At 42.7% G+C, this 15,506-nt stretch overlaps 1 protein-coding gene across 1 annotated transcript in view; it reads right to left on the bottom strand.

The window, feature by feature from the left end:
* The window catches only part of CTNNB1 (catenin beta 1), a 29,932-nt gene extending 15,317 nt beyond the window's left edge, over positions 1–14,615 (bottom strand). Inside the window, exon 1 of the mRNA XM_049782546.1 lies at positions 14,447–14,615. The gene's annotated coding sequence lies outside the window, so the exon portion shown is untranslated. The remainder of the gene's footprint in view (positions 1–14,446) is intronic.
* Between the last annotated feature and the right edge of the window lie 891 nt (positions 14,616–15,506).

Below are 15,506 nucleotides of genomic sequence, written 5' to 3'. Positions count from 1 at the left end.
GTCCCCTGTACCTGCCAGGAGCTATTTCTGAGCAGACAGCCAGGAGTAACCCCTGAGCACTGCCAGGTGTGGCCCAAACACCAAAAAAAAAAAAAAAAAAAAAAAGAAAGAAAAAGAAAAAGAAAAGGTACCAATCATAAAGCCTATTTAAAAGAACAAAAAATTGGACCAGAGAGATAGTGTAGCAGTAGGGCATTTGCCTTGCATGCAGAGGGACAGTGGTTCAAATTCTGAGCATAGAGCAAGGAGTAACTCAAAAAACAAAACCAAAATCAATAAATAAATCATTAAAAGAACAAAATAATTATTGGGGCTAGAGCAACAGCACAGCAGGTAGCACGCACGTTTGCCTTGATGTAGCCAACCTGGGTTGGATCCGCAGCGTCCCATATGGTACCCCAAGCCTGCCAGGGGTAATTTCTCAGGGCAGAGCCAAAAGTAACCCCTCAGCACTGCTGGGTGTAGCCCAAAAACAAACAAATAAATAATTTATGGCTATGTGGAAGAATGTGTTTCCATTACTTCTTTGGAATTCACAAAATTATTAACTAAATATTTTTAAATTGAGGACAAATTTAAGATTCCAGAAACACTTTTATACCTATTTTAAAAAAGAGCTTTAGTAATGTATTACTTTTTTCATAGCTTAACCAAGTTTTAAACTTTATCACTAATAAATTACACTCTTATAGATTAAAAATATAACCACAGACCTTTCCTAATAACAGTAACACAGAAGATTCAATGAGATTGTTGTTTTGGTTTTTCTTTTAGGCCACTCCCATAATGATCTGGGCTTATTTCTGGCGGGTTTAGGGGATCATAAGGGATGCTGGAGATTGAACTCAGATAGGTCTTGTGTAAAAAGCAAACAACCTATCTGCTGTGATACTGCTCTGGTCCAATGTTTATCACTGAGTAGAAATTTTTTTTAATTGCATAAAGATTCAATTTCGCTAAGGTATTTATTATCGGAATAGGAAGAGACTGTAATAAACAATTTAGCATGACATAATTTGATTAATAAACAAAAAACTAGACTTCATTACTAGAAAATAGTTGAATTTAGTATTACTAAAATACTAATTACAATGATTTTTTAAAATTTTATAAAAATATTATTTTGTTTTGGGGCCACACTGGGCGGTGCTTGGGGGTTTTTTATTCCTGGCTTGGGGGACCATATGGGATGCCAAGGATAAAATCGAAGTCTGTCCTGGATCAGCCAAACGCAAGGCAAACACCTTACCACTTGTGCCCTATAAAAATAATTATTGAAAAATTAGCAGTTCTAGAACAAAACTGAATTACCACAAACTGTAAATTCATCCTTACTTTACCATATTAGTATTAAGAATATATTTGTAGGGGCCGGAGCGGTGGTGCAAGCATTAAGGCATCTGCCTTGCCCATGCTAGCCTAGGACGGACCAAAAACCAAAAATATATATATATATATTTGTAAAATGTTCATCTGCAATGTAAATAAGACTTAAATGTGTAAAACCAAAAAGAAAAGTTTAAGATATGATTTATCTATATTAAAAAAGTTCAAAGTATAGAATAATATATATATATATATATATATATTTATTTTTTTGGTTTTGGGGGCCATACCTGGTGACACTCAGAGGCTACTCCTGACTCTGCGCTCAGAATTCGCTCCCAGCTTGGGGGACCATATGGAAAGATAGGAATCGAACTGAGGTCCGTCCTGAGTCAGCAGTGTGCAAGGCAAACACCCTACCACTGCACCATCGCTCCGGCCACAATATAAAATATATTTTAAAGTGACATATACTACGTATTATCAGAGGTATACAAGAACTGAAAACTATTTAGGAGAAAAAGGGAACCACCATTTTAGGAAAAACTTGGACATTACCCAAATATCCAATATGTAACTGAATTCTCAAAAAATCCATTAAATGGAGTATATATATTCATCCACTGAAGAAATAAAATAATACCTTTTCTGTTTGTTTTTGAGCAACATCCAGTGGTGCTTAGTGGGTCACTCCCAGAAGTACTTGGAGAATATGAGATGCTAGTGACTGAACTCGGGGTTCCGAGGTATAAAGCATTTCAGCTATTTCCCTCACCCAGAAAACCCGCCCCAATTTTAAATGTTACTGGTATCACAGTACCAGTGAAAGAGTTATGGTCATATTTAATTATGAATAAATTATACTTAAGAGGGGAATTTATAGCTGAGATTCCATGGTTTATAATAATGGTCTCTCATGCACATGCAACCTAGAAGAGATTAAACAATAATTAACAACTTGAATAACTGCTGTGAAATGAGAATAGAACCAACAGGGAGAGAAGGATTGCCACTAGCCAAGAGTGAATTGTGAGGGAAATTTTTGAGGAAAAAGGAGGGGCCAGGTAGACAAATCATAATACCCTAGAAAACAAGTAAAGTACAATGAAAGGAATTAACTAACAGTTGGAAATGATCACTCTGAACAAGAACTGGTTGCTGAAAGGAGGTAAATGATACGCTCAAAACCCCCTCAGTACCTGTATTGCAAACCAGTGTCTAAATTGAGAAGCAATAGCACAGCAGTAAGGCGTCTGCCTTGCACGCGGCTAACCCAAGACAGACCAGAGTTCAATCCCCTGCATCCCATAGGGTCCCCGGAGCATAACCCCCAGGATCACCGGGTGTGGCCCCAAAACAAAAACAGAAATAAGTAAATAAATAAAAGAAAAGGGGGGGGGGAGAAAAGAAGAAGAGTGCCATAAAGACAGAATGAGGAGACGTTGTATGGAAAATGGAGACACTGGTGGCAGGTATAGTGTATACTGGATGAAGGGATGAGTGTTAGAACACTGTATGACTGAACTCATCCAACAACTTTGTAACTGAGCATCTCACAAAGATTGGATTAAAAGAGTCAAATGGGCTAGAAGCAGCTAATATATGATGGCTAATAAACCGCTCTGCTAAAACATAAACCCAGCTTTATTTAACTGAACCCTTACAAATCGATTTCCCACAGACCCCAATTAAAGACAATTGAATGCTACAGACAAATGCACCTAGCTAGTGTTACAGGTGGCCAAATGCCTAATTTCAAGCCACAGTAATAGAAAAACATTAAACCTGTAGGAGAAAACCATTTAAATATAACCGTGTTTCCCATGGTGGGGGTAAAGTTGATGGTGATAGTCTTAGATACCATCGTGAGGCATTTTCTGTTTGTTCACTTAAGGTAAGGAAAATTCTAGCAGGACTCTGTGATTTTTTTCTTCTGAAATAGGAACAGCAAGCCAAATAATTTGTGGTACACCTAAAGTAGATTAACAATCTACTGAGGTTACACATCCACATTAGTTATTTTAAAAAGATTTTGTGATAAATGAAGCTAAATTTGAAAATCATCTACTTGGAAAAATGCACCTGCAAAGACAAACCAGGTCTACATTAAACCAAATGTAGTCTCATTATACTTTTCAAAAATAAATGTGGCTTTACTATAAAGATTTCCAACCTTTTTAGGATCCTTTAAATTGGGAATCAGCTTTCCATTGGCTCTAACCGGAAATTTAAAAAAATACACATGACAAAGCTCTGTCCCCAGGATTTTCTATCACCTAAGAATGGGAAAATGAGGGGCTGGAGAGATAGCATGGAGGTAAAGCGTTTGCCTTTCATGCAAGAGGTCATCGGTTCGAATCCCAGCGCCCCATATGGTCCCCTGTGCCTGCCAGGAGCAATTTCTGAGCATGGAGCCAGGAGTAACCCCTGAGCACTGCCGGGTGTGACCCAAAAACCACAAAAAAAAAAAAAAAGAATGGGAAAATGAATGAGGACACCTAGGTGGCTGGCCTTAGCAATTAGACTATGATAATAAGTTTATTGCAATATAAGAAGGCAAATTATTTCTTGTCCTGCACTGTCCAAAATGGTAGCCACTGACTATAATATGGTAGTCACATGTAACTAGTGCTTACCATAGTGGTTAGCACATATGTAGACTATTTCCATCACCATAGAAAACTCTACTTCAGTTCTAGAAGGAAGAAAAGGAAAAAATGCACCAAAAATTCAATGATCCATCAAGACTAAAAAGAGTGCCCATTTAATAGATCTACTACTTGGAAATATACAGCGAGATCTTCTAGAGCAAGTTCAATGGAATAAAGAAAACAATATATACAAAGTAGAGAACACTTTCCCAGCATTTCTTTTAAATATAAAAGGAAACAGAAAAACACATAGAGCTTTAGATGGACGGAAACAAAGTAAGTAGTTCAACTGTAGAAAATTCACCCAATGAATCTTTATAGAGCACCTAGTTCTGGGATATAAGATCAGGACAAGAGGGAAAAAACAATTAAATAAACAAATGTTACTTTAGAATATAATTAATTATAAGCCAAACACTGAGTATAAGAGTTAAGAAAAAGATGGAGGCAGGCCAATAGTACAGCAGGTTAGGCACTTGCCTTGTATACAGCCGACCTGGGTTCAATCCCTGGTACTCCATATGGTTTACTGAACATCTCCAAGAGGCTTACTCCTGAGTTCGGAGCCAGGAGTAAGCCTTAAGCACTACTGGGGTTAGCCCCAAAAACCAAAAGGAAAAAAAAAATCTCAAGATCATAAATGACACACACTGCATCTGCTACAGTATACAAGTACACTTTAAAACATTTTGTTGTTTTTCTTTGGGAGGGGGCGTATACCCTGTGGTGCTCAGAGCTTGATCCTGGCTCTGGGCTCAGGGAACACTATGGGGTATCAGGGATTGAGCCCAGGTCAGCCCCATTCAAGGAAAGCACCTACTGCTATACTGTTGCTATATCACTTACAATTCTAGAATACAAGAAACCTGTCTTTACTAAAATTGATCCAAATGAACTGGTAAGACTGAAAAAGAATTCATGTGGATGCAACAAACTAGGCACTGATTAACTATTATGTACTATGATTCTGGGCAGTAGGAAAATGTAGAAAACAAAAATTCCAACAGTCCAGAAATATTTTTGAGGCAGCCAAGTAAAGAAGAAAAAATATATCAGCTGATGCCAACGGTTAAGAAGTATAAACAAAGAAAGGAGATAAGTTAGAGGAAGGACTAGAATTTAAGATAGAATAGTGAAGTCTAAAGGATGTACTTAAGTACAACTCCTTTTTGGGAGAAGGGGGATTTTGGGTCACACCCGTTGACACTCAGGGGTTACTCCTGGGCATGCGCTCAGAAATCGCTCTTGGCTTCAGTCCTGGGTAAGCTGCGTACAAGGAAAATGCCCTACCACTGCGCCATCACTCCGGCCCCACAACTGTCCTTGAGTAAAAGAATGCCTGACCAAATGGAGGAAAAATTTATAGTCAGTATGGTGAGTCAGCAAAATAGTAGAATGTAATAGTAAAATGGTTAAATCACATTGTGCTTTTTATTTAAAAAAAAAAAAAAAAAAAGGAGGTTTATAGTACTATCCAGACAGACTTAGATGACATGGTTATATAAATTATTGCACTTTGGGTATATTTTCAAGGTCGAGCAGATAAAATTTGCAGTATATGCACAGTGACAAAAAAAAAAGCAAGTTTTTTTAAAAATTTGAATTGTAAACAGGTGTATTAAAAAAAAAAAAACAACTTCCGGAGCCAGAGAGATAGCATGGAGGTAAGGCGTTTGTTTGCTTTTCATGCAGAAGGACGGTGGTTCGAATCCTGCCATCCCATATCGTCCCCTGTGCCTGCCAGGGGCGATTTCTGAGCACAGAGCCAGGAGTAACCCCTGAGTGCTGCTGGGTGTGACCCAAAAAAACAAAAACAAAAAAATAAAAAAAAAAAAAGAAACTTCCAACTACTCAAAACTACTCAGGGTGTGGAGGGAACAGGAAAAACAACACAAGAAAGTATACTAAAAAGGAATAACCAGTGAGATAGAAGAAAACTAGTAAGGTACCCTAAAAAAGTCTACTTAAGTGTTTTCAGCAGTTGCGCCAAATATTGCTTTAGATTAGGTCTGGTTATAGGGGCTCAAAAGGGGGGAAATGCATAAAAACAATTGCTTCCAGTACCGTAAATCATAGTGAAAACATTTGTATCTTTAAAACGCACCTGTCACATAGAAGCATCTGCTATGTAGGAGGAAAATGGGGTTGAGGAGTGGGTATTGGTATTGGTGGAGGGGAGAGACAAAGAAACCACTGGGCCCACTTATGCCCAGCAACCACAGGTAAAAAGGGAATGAATAAGGTTGTTGAAAGAATGTTAGAGTGATTATGACTCTAAATCAAAATTTAAACGGAATAGAGGTGAGGGTAGATAACAAAAGAATTTAAATGGAAAATTTCATGATCCAGTGGGGCTGAAAAATTCTTGGAATTGAAGTGTTTACTAGAACAGAGCTTCTTCAACTTCTTTCTCAAGACCCCTTTCACACAAAAAATTTTTATGTGGTTTCAAGTATACAGGTATATAAATTTAGCATTTACTAATAAATCTTACGAGATTTATCTTGAAATCAATCCCCTTCAGTTTGAACATCATGTAGAGCTGAGACTTACAGGATCTTCCCTCTAGTCCCAAACTTTATTTGGCCTACCTATCCAACCTTAGAAGGTAAAAGATATCACTTCATGTACCTCCCTGTACACTTACTCGCTTTAATGCAAATAAACAAAGTGTCCACCGTCCGGTCCGAACGGCAAACTGGCTACTACCAGATGACTGTTCCAGCATCCAAAGGGGGAATTAGCTCGTGAAGTAATACCCACCCATTTGGGGAAAACTCAGCTAGCTGTACTGCAAGGTTGATCAACATGGCAGACCACGACAGAAATTATGCCGAGTTATAAATTAACACTCTGAGCAAACGACTTGTTACAAAAATTCTCACGGAGCTAGTGAACCTAATAGCATAAGTGATTTACATTCTGCATTTACCTTGCACAGGGCCAGCCTGGGTTCAATCCCCAGAATCCCACAGTCCCCCAAGTTTGCCGGATGTTTCAAAAAAATGAAAAAGGCAAAAATACCCAAAAGACAAACAAAAAACAAAAACCACAGTTTTAGTGAGCCAGGGTGACAGCACAGCAGTTAGGGCATTTGCCCTACATGTGGCCGGCCAAATTAGGTTCTATCACGGGAATCCTGTAAGGTTCCACTCGCCTGCGGAAAGTGATTTCTGAGCCAGGAGTAAAGAGTGAGCACTGGCAGGTGTGGCTCCCAAACACAAAACAAACAAACAAAAAGTAACTTTTATTATACCACCATTTACTATGGATCACAAAAAGTATTTAAAAATTTAAGTTAGAACAATGTAAATCAAATGCCATTCTCATGTTACTTTCCAACAGAAACAAGATAGTTTAAAAAAAAATTTTTTTTTTTTTTGGTTTTTCAGCCACACCCGTTACTCCTGGCTAAGGGCTCAAAAATTGCCCCTGGCTTGGGGGGAATCGAACCTCGGTCCTTCCTTGGCTAGCGCTTACCTCTAGCGCCACCTCGCCAGCCACTGATACTTTAAAAATAATTAAAATTTAATGGTTGAGATTATAAACTGAACAGGCCTTAGTGAAATGATGGGACCACCAAGTGACAAGTGACAAGACACTAATAGGGCATTTGTCCTGCATGGGTCTAACTTAGGTTTGATCCCTGCCTCCCCATTTGCTCTCCTGAGCCCCACCAGGAGTGATCCCTAAGAGCAGTCAAGGACTAAGTCCCGAGCATTGCTGGCTTTGGTCATTTAGCGGCTACTTCTGTAGACAAAACCTATGTTTGACACTGCTACACTGTTTCCCCAGCTCAAAGAAAGGAAATTCTGCATCAGCACTTTGCAGCACAGAATGAAAAAAAAAAAACTCCAATTGGAAACCTCCACCACTGAACTAAAAAACATTTCCAGCAAAATGATTTTTCACTTCTACATGTGGCATTCATCTAGTGTATGAAAACTTCAAAAACAAATTCACTCCCTATACCCTTAACCCAAACCACTTAATTATGCTTTTTAAAAACCATTGGAAGCAGCTTACAACCCTGAGTCCTAAGTATGGCAAATTACTACAAGCAGTTAGAATCATCCTCAAATTGCATTCCCAAGAAACTGCCATAAATCTAACTTCTCACAACTATGTAAGAGTGTATAGTGTATAAAATGTGTACGTATGCCAATCATTTCTGTTACTATAAGACCCTGCCAATAAAACTTACTAACTTTTCAACTTCTGCATATCTTTTGCTTCCAAGTCAAATCAGCTACCACCATTAATTAATTAATCAGAAATTAAACATGTGGAAAAACTTGATAGAACAGAACAGGTTAAAAAAGAAAACATCTCCTAACCAAAACTTTTGAACTAATTGTTCAAAGCACCAGTTGCAAACCAGTTAAAAGGAAACTGTAAGTCCAGTAACACAATTATAAAAATAAAAACCTGAAAATATTCATGAAGAACAGATAGATGTTAGTATATGAAGGAAAAAAACAGCAAGTGCATCATACAGCAAGTCACACTTATACTAATGCAATCCAATGAAATGCTGGCTTTCAAGTAATAATTTTGTTATCTTTAATAAGTATTTTTCTCTGGACTTAACTTTTTTTTAAATTAAATTACTCTGCGATACAGAGTTTCAAAGTTGATGGTGGTTCGATGATACAATGTTTGTTCCAAGACCCATCTCTGGCAAAGCCTTTTAAAACCAGAGTGTCTGACCTCTGGGCATTTTCAGTCAAGATTAGCAACCCAATTTTTCAAACACTAAAATGAAAAACTTTATGGCCAGCAAGCAACTTAACCAAAATCTATTTGGCAGCATACATTTATCCTGATCAAGAAGCATACCATTAAGTAGGTCATATGCAGTTAATTTTTCATTAGCAATACAGCCTCCCGAGAAGCTGTTGGAATGACCCTTAAGGGCAGCAGTCGGCTGCATCAGGTGCAACTGGGGATAAATGAGGGTTCCTGATTTTCTTTGAAAAGGCCACAGGGCACAGCAAAGTTTGGGAACCTCTTATCTAAACTTCAGCGTTTAAGTTTTAGTTCCAGTCTTACTAGTTCATCTAAAATAATGAAAACTAGGACTTAAAAAAAAAACAAACTAGGACTTAAGTTATCAATAAAATTTCAGGCTGTCCCAACTATCAGTGCAGCCGGAATTTGCCTGGCATTTTTAAGTCTGGCCTTTACATATTAAGTTTTGAAACCACCTTTGAGGTTTGGTTTTGTTTTGTTTTGTTTTTTGTTTTTGGGCCACACCCGGCGATGCTCAGGGGTTACTCCTGGCTGTCTGCTCAGAAATAGCTCCTGGCAGGCACGGGGGACCATATGGGACGCCGGGATTCGAACCGACCACCTTTGGTCCTGGATCGGCTGCTTGCAAGGCAAACACCGCTGTTGTTTTCTTTTTATCTTTGGGATGAACTCAAAGGTGGTTATTCCTGACTCAATTCAGGGATTGCCCCTAGCAGGCACAGTGGTCCCTAATGTGATGATGGAATCAAGTCTGGAATGACCCTCTGTACTACTGCTCCAGTCCCTGAAAACCACTTTTTAAAACCACTATTAAAGATTATGAAAATGTCAACTACATTCCTTTTCTCTGATCCTAATTATCTTAATTCCTAACTTAGAAGTGTGATTTACCCAACTTCACAAGCATGAAATTCACAATTTTTAATCAATCGACCAAGGCATTTTCCAAATGCCTCAATATGAAGATAACATTTGAAAACAAATACATAAACAATGGATATCACGGCAACAACAAAAGAGAGAAAATAGAAGGGAGGGGGGAGAGGAAGGGAAGAAAATTTTATTTTACTCCAACTGAAAACAATGCAGCCATTACAAACTGGCGGTATTCTGCCAAGAGGTATTTTTATTTGTGTTAAAGTGTATTAAAACGATATTCATTCACTAAAAGTGAATTCACTAACATGGTCAAATCTAGGAATGCCTATCAACCTAAACCTGGGGGGGGGGGTTTAAATCAGCTGATGTAGTAGCATTTACACACACACACACACACACACACACACACAAAATGGCTGAAACTTGAAACTGCTTGTGATTGGTTGCTTAGATGGGGCGTGTGTTCTCCAAATCTATTAGTCCACTTATTCCCTTAGTTCCTGGCCCTGGAGACAATGAGTGTCCATTTCCACCCACTATAATGTAAAACTAATCTTATCTGTTCTGAGAAAACAACTGTTTGGTCACACAACTTGAACCGTTTTATGTACTATTAATGAAGCCGATCTCAAACATTAAGTCCCTGATAGAAACATTTTTCAGTAAACTGAATGTATACATTTTTTAAAAAAGAACCAAAAGAAAAAGGGAAATACACCAGAGACTCCACAAGCAATCAATCTACCTATCAGAAAAACAGTGCACTCTCAAGCCAGGAATTCTTATACTATAGAAGTCACATATACTAGAGTATGTGACTGACTGAGCTAGCTTTGTTTCTATCACGTCTCTAACAAACATCTATGCCTTGATAATAGAACTAGTTCGGCACTTACCCACGCTTTATGGTGTAACTGTGTTTAGAGAAACTGACAACTCATTCCATTACCTTCTCTGGAAAAATCGTGTTTTAATTCAGTCATATGACTAAATATCATCATCTTTTAGCTCTAAATCCCGAATTTGAATTACTGGCTTTTCACTGCATCTAACCTTGCGTAATTATGCGTTGCCCATATATTTAAACAGAACTCATTCAAGTCACTGAAATGGCTCCTAAATTTAACTTTCCCCTTCTCCTGCCAATACTGGTTGAGATGACATTTTCTCAAGTTAACATTATCCTAAAAAATCAAGTTATTGTTTGATGTTTTCTACCACAACTTTTCATAAATTCATTCTGCACAACCTTTTTATAATTTCAAAAATCACAAGCATTATATTAATCCACTGGAGGGCACTAAACATGACAAAAACATACAATGAAAACATGCCCTAACAGCATCCTGTAGCATCGGGTTTGAGAGAAACTTTTTAACAAGAGATGCCCACAATTAATATATTCAAAAAATAATTCAACTAAAAAAATGGGTTTAGAATATGTTTACTTTGCCTTTCTTCCTGGGGAGAAAGTAGATTATATTCATACTTCAAGGAGAGCCGGTTTCAGGCTTTCAGGCCTCAACAGATGGATCTAGGTTTCAAACAGAGTCAAGCTCAGTCTTGCATGGAACACAAAAGCAGCATTCTTGAGTAAACAGAGCAAATAAAGAACTGTCTCATGAGTTCTCAAGTGAGAAAAACTATACACGAACTACGATTCATTCTCATGCACATACAAATAGCGTCTTCCTTTCATTTCAAGGAACCTGGCAAGTACACATTTTAGCCTATTGGCTCAGTTATCACACGCAAAAGCAGATTACATAAACAGGCATCTATTAAAAAATGAGATCTGATTTAGAAAATTAATATCTTCTCAATAAGAGGTAATAGCTATATTTTCTATACTATGAGCAGATCCTACTCATATTCACTATTAGTTCTATGGTATAAAAAAGATTTTAGTCAGCTGTTTCAGCAAAAGAGACTACGTTCCCACTAAGAAGGCTACAATAAAACGAAATTAAATGGATTCAACTGAGGAGTTCCAAAACAATTGTTCAAAGTTACCATAAAGTGTCACAAGAGTGGTCAATACTTGGGTACTGTGAGCGGAGTTGGTCGTCAAGCAGGTTACCAACCCACCGAGCTCAAAGTACAAATGTCAAGTCTACGGCCTAGTCACCAACAGTTATTACCAGCAGCCAGTAAATGAGGGAAGATGAATTATAACGAAATTGGACAGATGTATTGTTTCCATGCAAAAGTTTCATTTGGTTGAATATACTTTACATAGTTCATTATTCTGGAGTTTTAAGTCTAGGCTAGTCTAAGAGTGATACTCAAAATATTGTATCCTCTATGTCTCTAGTTTCAACAATATTCCCTTCAATAAAAAAAGGCATCTGCAGATAGTTTTCTTAAGCACCACTTCTGTTTTCTCTTCCTACAGGGTAAAGAGGATGTCTATTAAAAAAAAAAAAAAAAAAAGCCGGGGCCCGGAGAGATAGCACAGCGGCATTTGCATTGCAAGCAGCCGATCCAGGACCAAAGGTGGTTGGTTCGAATCCCGGTGTCCCATATGGTCCCCCGTGCCTGCCAGGAGCTATTTCTGAGCAGACAGCCAGGAGGAACCCCTGAGCACCGCTGGGTGTGGCCCAAAAAACCAAAAAAAAAAAAAAAAGCCATACATAGCTTGGACTTTTATGCAATTTTAATTCTGTTCATCACATATGAAGCTCAGTTAACAATTCAGGTTTTGATACTGAAAAAGTATTTTTCTACAAAATAATCTTACTCAAGGAAGGAGTTAGATAACCATTAGCTCAAATAGAAAATTACTGCTTGCATGTTGGCCCTTGAACACCGATATAAGTGCTTTAGGAAAAAAAGCCACCCCCCTCCCCTCCCCCCGAAAACCTTTCTGTCAAGGGGCCAGAGAGACGCTCGATGGGTTAAGCACAAGTTTTGCGTGGAGAAGGCCCAGATCCCATCCATCCAGGCACAGGGAGTGGAGCAGAACACACAAGCGATCACACCCCACCCCCACCGGCCATTCGGATGTCTGAGAATCCCGGCCTAGGAACCCTTGAAGGGCTCTGAGCTACAAGCGGCATTCAACTTGCCTTCGCAGCTCTTTTCCCCTCAAGGAGTTGAGGCTCCGATTGGAACACTCTTAAGCCATTCCTTGAAAATTAGTCTTTTTCCAAGTTTTTTTTTAGGCGCACATTGCATTTGCTTTAAGATCCGTGTCCTTCCTTACTCGTGGTCAAAACAGAAACCGAGTCAAAATAAATAAAATCACAGAGTGACCGACTAATCTAATTTCCAAGAGTATTCTTATTCCCACTTGCCAGGAAAGCACTTTTAGCATATTGTCAATACAGAAGGCGAAACAAACAGGGCAGCAAGCTCAGTTCAGAATCGCCCCCACGCCACCCCCGGCCCGCAGCCCCTCCAGGACTTTGTCACGAAATCTTTACAGCCAAGAACCATTCCTAGTCCGTCTCGGGAAGACAAGTTGAGCCCCGAGCTACCGTCAAGAACGCCTCAAGAAAGTGTGCCGAAACTGAGTGAGTAGATAGATGGAGCTTCGTAGGGTCGGGCCGGATTAACTCAAAGAGACCTGAAGATCGCAGCCTGTCTGTCTCTCTTTCTCTCAGTCTAAGGGGCCCATCTCGTCCCCCCCCAAGAAGCCAGCCGTCTAGCCTGGGCCTCCACCCGTCTAGCTCTCCTTTCCAGGCCACAAAGCTTCTCGTCTCACTCCAGCCACTCCTCGGCTTCCTCCGGATGGCCGGCCGGCTAGCCGACCGACCTCTGCATTCCATCCAGCGGGAGGGGAGGGAGGGCCGGGCTCCCTCTCTTTCTGTCTCTCCCCCCATCCCTTCCCCGGCGCTGGGAGGACGGAGGGAGGGGAGAGGAGAGAGGGGGGAGGCCGCAGACGTCTGGGGTAGTCGAAGTGGGAGTCGAGGCCCCAGCCCTGCCCACCCCGGGGAGGGGCAGAAACTCGGGCGACGACCCACGCCACGCCAAGCCACTCCAGTGCCGGCCCTGCCTGTCTGTCTGTCCGTCAGTCCGTCGCAGGAGCTTCGCTAGAAGGCGAGAAGTCCACTCCCAAAGTCGCCCCAGACAAAAACACCGGATGGGGGGGAAGGCGATCGGTGGCTATGGGGGGGACACAGGCTTCCACGACGGAGGCCCGGAGACGCTGGGGAGCCAGGCGAGCGAAGGGAAGGGAGAAAAACTCGGCAAGCAAGAAGCAAAGTGTTTCTGCGAAGGGGTTTCCATTCCCCTCCCCTCGCCAGCGGCGGGACAGTCCCCCACCTTCCCCCCTCGACGCTCGCCTTCATCGCCAGCGCCCCCCACGGAATGCATGCACCAAGCTGCACCCCCGCGCCCGGGATTTGGGGCTCCCCCGCCACGGCCCGAGAAGAGTCGGGCCGACTTTTTTGGGGGGCCCCCTCCGACGGCTCAAAGTTGCTCCGATGGCGAGCAAAGCGCCCCCAAAACTCACACCCCCGAAAGCAAAGAAAAGACGTGCGATCGGCCTGCCCACCGGATGGACTCCCGGCTCCGCGGGGGTCTGGCGTTGCGCGCCAAGGCGGGGCGGCGGGTGGCGGCGCCCCGAAAGTCCGGCTCCCCCGGGGTCTCCCCCTCCAGCACACCACGCCACGCCGCCCGCCCGCCCGCGAGCTCGGGGCTCGCGAGCCCCCTCCCGGCGCCGCGGCCCCCCGCCGGGGCCCCCCGAGGGGCAGCGCGACCGGAACTCGGCCCGGCCGCCGCCCTCGCCGCCCGCCCAGCCCCGCCGCCCCGCGCCCCCGCCCCGCGCGCGCCCCTCCGCCCCGGCGGGAGGGAGAGCCAGCCGGCGGGCGCGGGCCGCCGACCGCGCGGCGCACCTCGGGGACCGGCCGGCTCCTCCTCCCGCCGCGGCGTGGGGGCGAACTCGGGCGGCCTCTTCGTCTCCGGCCCGCTGGCGGCTCGGTCGGCGGGGCCTGCTCCGGCTCCGGCTCCGTGTCCGTGTCCGTGTCCGTGTCCGCCTCCCCTGGCGCGACGCTGCTGCTGCTGCTGCTCCTCGACTCGGAGGACGCGGCGGCCACGGCGTGAGCACTCAAGATGGCGGCGCACTCGCGGCTCTTATACGGCGCGCCGAGCCGCCGTGTCCTGCCGCCGGGCGCGGCGGAGCGTCGGAAGGGGCGGGGCCGGAGCAAGGCGAAAGTAGTCCCGGCCCCGACCGCGACCCGGCCCCGGCCCCGGCCCCGCCCCCGGGAGCTGGCACTTCCTTGCGCGGCCCCAACCCGGGAGCTCGGGAACTAACTCTCGCGCTCCGCCCGCCCGGCCGAGGGAGGCTCCGGCTCTCCGGAGAAACTCCCCGCGACTCTCCTCGAGTCTTCCGGAGCCCCCCAGGCCCCGGGGGACGGGGACCGGCTAAGCTAGGAGGAGCCCGGCCCGTCGCTGCCCTCCTGGCCCGGCCCTTTTTTTTGCCTTTTCGCCCGCTCCGGAGCGTGCGTGGCTGTTTCCCGCCCCTGCTACAAAGTAGCCAAAGAATCTATTTATTTATTTATTTATTTATTTATTTATTTATTTATTTATTTATTTATTTGCAGTTTATTATGTTTGGAGTTTATTTCCGTGCATTGATTTCCGTGCAGATGTCTGCCTCTGCTACAAAGTAGAAAAATGTATTTATTTACTTGCAGTTTGCTTTGGATCAGGCGCATTTTTGTATCTATTTCCTCCCCTGCTACAAACTAGCAAAATAATTTATTTATTTATTTATTTATTTATTTATTTATTTATTTATTTATTTATTTGCAACATGTTTCGGATTAGGTGCATTCCCGTATAGATTTCTACCTCTGCTCCCAAGTAGCAACATGTATTTCTTTACTTACTGGCAGCTTCTTTTGGATTCGGTGCAATTCTGCGTGCGTTTCCGCCCCTGCTACAAAGTAGCCG

The sequence above is a fragment of the Suncus etruscus genome, chromosome 10, assembly GCF_024139225.1.
Source record: "Suncus etruscus isolate mSunEtr1 chromosome 10, mSunEtr1.pri.cur, whole genome shotgun sequence".
NCBI lineage: Eukaryota > Metazoa > Chordata > Mammalia > Eulipotyphla > Soricidae > Suncus > Suncus etruscus.
Note: the sequence above shows the minus strand (reverse complement) of the source record. Positions and strands in the feature narration are given on the sequence as shown.